Source organism: Sitophilus oryzae, unplaced genomic scaffold (genome assembly GCF_002938485.1).
Source record: "Sitophilus oryzae breed Bouriz unplaced genomic scaffold, Soryzae_2.0 scaffold_864_pilon_pilon, whole genome shotgun sequence".
In the NCBI taxonomy this organism is placed as follows: Eukaryota; Metazoa; Arthropoda; class Insecta; order Coleoptera; family Curculionidae; genus Sitophilus; species Sitophilus oryzae.
In genome coordinates this window covers 1830481-1835060 of record NW_022147488.1, presented here as the reverse complement: position 1 = coordinate 1835060, position 4580 = coordinate 1830481, and positions in this window count along the sequence as shown.

Here is a 4580-nt window from a genome sequence, read left to right as displayed (position 1 = left end):
CTAGTGTTTGTACACTGCATTCTAATTCGTTCAATTATTCTGTATTATAGTAATATTCTCCTTTAAAACTTCCGTCTGAATTAATAAATCCTCTCTGACCGTTTTTATATCCTCTTTTAATTCTTGTTTACTGTTTTGTATTAAATATTTTATTTCTTCAAATTGTTTGTAAATGATCATATCTGCCATTTGTTAGGATTGTGAGTGAATATCTGTTATTCAATTAAATTAATTTGCAATTGGCAACGTCGCCATATACTTTTATATATATACATAGCCGCTATACTTTTCCAAAACTGGGTCAAATATGTATTGTTATTCTGTGTAACCTATGGTCAAAGTCCAATGCTAATGACCGCGGCGTGGCTTTTTTCAACAAAATTGTATTTTTAAAGATGTTTAATAGATATAAATATGCACTTTTATATTTAAAGAATGAATGCTTACTTGTGTGAACTATCTGTAACACTTTATTCAATTTATCACTAACTTTATTCAATTTATAACTAGGGACCACAAAAAACTCAAAAATTTACTCCACGATTAAAATATTACTTCTACTACACTTCGTGCCAGTGTTGCCATCATAAATGATGCTGCTTTTTGAAGTGTCAAAGCGTCACAATATCATTCACAATATGACATGGCCAGATCTATTATTTTACATCACTTGACGTTTAAAGTCATTGCCTACTGGTTAAAATCAAGAAAAATATACGCTTTAAAACTAAATCTTAAATATCTCAAGAACAATTTATTTTAGGTATAGGAATATGTATAGTTAAAAAGTAACGAATTGAAAAGCCTTTTCACTAGTGAAATAAAAAAAGTGGGTTTACATTTGAAAAAAAATGATTTATCATAATATTTTAATCGCTCAATTCTATGACAGCTGCGGCCATTATTATAAGACATTCGAACAATTTAATTTATGAAATAGATAGCCACATGTTTTCTCTTTATGGCACAGTGTCTGCGGTAATCACTAAATTTGACGTTTAGGCTGTACACATATTTTGGACAGGCAGTTTTTTTCGTTCAAAAATTTTAAATATTTTTTTTCTCAAAAACGGTTAATGTTAGATATAGAGTGTTTAATAACAAAATTCATAAAAATTTACAGAGAATTGAAGTACATAATAAAAAATGGGGGCAGCCATTTAAAAAAAGAAAGTTGCTGTCAACTTTCGGTATTTCCGGAAGTGCCGCCATATTGAAAATATTTTTAATCGATAGATCTCGTTGTGAAACTATGAAGTGCAAGAAATCTCCGAGCTAGATGTTGTAGTTCTCTAGAAACTTCTAATGCACGCTCAGCCTGGGACACCCTGTATATCTAAAGAGACCTCACGCTATAAGGAAAACATTCCATTTAATTAATACTTCAAATCTATATCTCAGTACTCCTAACTAATTAATGCATTCTACGCTTGACTCATCTAGCCGAAAGTAGTTTTAGATGTTAATTATAATTAATATAAATAATATCAATTACTTAAAGCACAAAATATATTTAGATATATAGAGTTTATAAAACTTAAATCTATGACATTAACTATTTTATGTAATACGCAGTTCATAATCACTACCGCATATAAATTGACGTAAAGACTATATCGAAATGGTATTATTTAAGGCACTCGCCCACAAGAGCAACGACACGTGGTCGCTTTACTACACAGCATTTGCACGTGTCTACACTTCACACACGCACGTGTTCCCATGATTTATCGATATCTAAATTTGACCCCACTGTGTGAAAACTTTTTTCAAATTACATAAATATCGTTTTGTTTAGGGATTATTTGTAGCCACAATTATTACAGATAATGTGTTTTTTAATGTAGATTTTTTAAATAAATCATAAGATCAGAAGTCTTAGTTAGGAACCACTTTTTCAAATAAGTTCTTGGTAAAAAAACCTTTTGGCAAAAACTTGAAACTTTGATATGTTAATTTGAAAGCCATAAAAACGAATTATGAAACACTTTTTTAAATTCACCCCTAGGTAGGGGTGAAATAAATAAATAAAATTATTTTTTCGAAATTTTGGAGAAACGTTAAGGACTAGAAAAAAAGTTCAAATAAAAGTTGTACAGCATCTCAACATAAAAATTTTCTATACTTTTTTTGTTCAAATCAATATTAGAAGATATAAGGTGGCTAGAAGCCACAGCTTTTATTGAAAGAAACAGCTTTATAACATTTAAACATTTATAATGTTACTTCTATCACTCGGTCGGATAGCCTTGCAGCTGTGGCCATTAAACCAAAATACTACTACATAGCATACTATATCTCTGATTACTATTAAGTGCTACTAACTAATAATTTGTTTTGTGTGGTCTGTTTTTGTTTAAATGTTTTGTTCATTATTCATGTTAGGTTAGGATGGGGATTTATTTTTAAATTAATGTTAATTCTTAGGTAAACACATAGAATATGTATTTCTTTTGCATAATCAAAATTGTCACTCTAAATGTTACACAACCAAATTGTCACTCTAAATCGCTGTCTTTTTTAGACAGGTCACTTGTCTTGTTATTATTCAATTCATTATTCGAATTCTCAAAATGTCGTTACCAAAAGTTTCATCTTAAATTAACATTTTAATCAATCACAGTTGTTTATCTCCATCATTTACCGGATTAATAATACAGAAATTCCAGTTCAATTAAAAACAATTCATTAGATATAGTGATTGACAGTAATTTTATTAAATTTTACGAATATTCTTTTTGGTTATTGGTTTGAAATAAATATGACGAAGTGTTCTCCAATGAAAATGCGAGTTACTAACTCTAAATTCTAATTCTGAGTTGGCAACTGAGCTAGATACTTTACCTAGGCCGTTATTTAGAAGCTACAAATCTATCGATGAAGCACACAATAGCACATAAGGTTGGTAGAATATCAAGTTTATTATTGTGATTTTCTTAACCGCGTATGGCACAGATCGTTACCCAGTGTTGCCACAAGCTTATTTTTCATCGGGGTAGATTATCACGCGATAGCTGTGTTAAATTATTGTTTTACAAAGGGGTAGATAGTTGTGGCAACACTGCTATCACTTTTCCTCTCGCTAGCTTGCACGTCACGGTCGTCACACGGCCGTCATTCAAGACCGACGGTCACCGCCTTGAATTTTTACTCCCAAAGCGCGTAAAAATGTTTCACTTCAAAAATAACTGCAGTAGATTAAATCAGATTAAGATTACTTATTGTTTATTCCTGAAAATATTGTAATAGGCTACTTTTTTAGAAGTACCACACACAATAGAAAAAAGAAAAACAACATTTAATTTCTTTTCCTTTTAATATTTTTAGTCCTGCTGTACCGATTCTTTTCCATTCAACCGCCCCTCATCCACACACCGGATATGATTCGCAGTGACAGCGTTAGATGGGCGCCAATTTCCACTGAAATAGCCAATGAAGCGGCACTGTTTGCTCTCCCCTTCGACGCAGGGTCCTCCAGGAGTTGCTTTTGCAAAGGGCGGCGAAAGAAAATTACATAAGTAAGTCTTTTTGTTTCGTTTTATTGGGAAATTAAGGCAGTCTGGCTCGCTTTTGAATTGGTTAGTAATTTCTGGTTGCAGTTTTATCGAGTTGTTAAAACTAATGAAGTAGAAGGTATGTTAAATTTAAGCTTCGGAGTAATATTAATATAACACAATAAAATAAGTGTTTATTCAGAATGGGTGAGATTAGTTCTTCACTTATACTGGGCGATTCACTTTTTACAGTTTATAAAAAACTTATCCTAAGGAGATAATTGAATATCAGAATATTGATTCGTTTAAAAATAAAGCTGTTGACATTTTAGAATGATCTCGAGAACAAAACGTATATCATACAATCTGAAATTGTAAAAAATTGTATATTTTTTAAGACTGTCGATGACAAGTAGAAGTAAAGAGAGGGTAACAGTAGAAATATACTGTTACTTTGCCTCAATATACTTCAGAACAAAGACCTGACAATTAACGACCCGATAGCCATGAATGACGGCCGTGATGCGCGAGCTAGCGGGAGGAAAAGTAGATTGCCACAGTAGATCTACCCCTTAGTAAAACAATCTAACCCCGCTATATCGTGATAATCTACCCCGATGAAAAATAAGTTTGTGGCAACACTGGGTAACGATGTGTACCAATGATCTACTTGTGTGCTAGGAAGTAAATTTTCATGCATATTTTCATCGACAGGTTCGTATTTTCTGAATAACGGCCTAGGTAAAGCATCTAGCTTATTTGTCAGCTCAGAATTTGAATTTAGAGTTAGTAACACGCCTTTTCATTTGGAGGACACTTATATTTATTTCAAACCAATAATCAATGAAAATATTCGTATAATTTAATAAAATGATTGTAAATCACTATAAATAATGAATTGTTTTTAATTGAACAGTAATTTCTGTATTATTAATTCGGTAAATGATGGAGATAAATAATTGTGATTGATTAAAACTTTATTTTAACTATTTTTAGTTAACTATTTATGACTTATATTTATTTTTTGCATGATAAAGACTAAATTCATTTATTAACAAAACGATTATCTCCCACTGACTTCGGATG